The sequence below is a fragment of the Brassica oleracea genome, chromosome C2 (genome assembly GCF_000695525.1).
Source record: "Brassica oleracea var. oleracea cultivar TO1000 chromosome C2, BOL, whole genome shotgun sequence".
NCBI classification, from domain to species: domain Eukaryota; kingdom Viridiplantae; phylum Streptophyta; class Magnoliopsida; order Brassicales; family Brassicaceae; genus Brassica; species Brassica oleracea.
In genome coordinates this window covers 25,910,648-25,911,487 of record NC_027749.1, presented here as the reverse complement: position 1 = coordinate 25,911,487, position 840 = coordinate 25,910,648, and positions in this window count along the sequence as shown.

The following is an 840-nucleotide window of genomic DNA, read 5'->3' as shown; positions in this document are numbered from 1 at the left end:
TTAAACCGTATGGTTTTAAGAAAATGCATCATTTAGAAAAAATTTATTTTTTCTGGTCCGTGTGTGGCATTGATATGAAGCATGAAAATTTTTAAAAAGATTACTTGATTAAGACCTGTTTTGAATAATGGTTTCAGATGTCAAGTTTCATACCCTCAGATTACAAAGCTCTTGATCTCTCTGGAGATAATTATCTTGATTGGGCTATAAACACTTCAGCCGTCTTGAAGTCTAGAGGACTTGGGAAGTGCATCAAGTATGGCAATGACACCCTTGCGTGTGAAAGACACAGAGCCATAATGATTATGCGACACCATCTCTGTGAGGACCTAAGAGACGAGTTTGGATATGTTAATGATCCTCATAATCTCTGGTCATTTTTGAATTCTAGATTCTGTGAGTCATTGTTGCACGAGTCCAAGAAAAAATGGGAAGCTCTAAGGTTCCAGGATTATGAATCTGTGGACAATTATCACTCTGATCTTATGAGAATCACCTATAGTATTAGACTATGTGGTGAATTGGTAACAAACGAGGATTTGTTAAACAAAACTCGTGACAAATTCCATTCAGAGGAAGTGTTGTTATCACATCAGGCCAAAGGTTTCACCACCTATTATGACATGTTCTCATATTTATTAGACATTAAGCAATAGAAGCAGAAAAGGATGGATAACATCAGACGGTTTAATGACATCATAAAGATATATTATGAAGTACTAGATAGTGAGAGGAAAATCCCTGAAGCTAATAAAGCCACATTTGATAAGAAGAGATCTGAGGAGGATTCCGAGTGGACATTCATGGACCATGAGGTCGGATTATACATTGAATAATTTT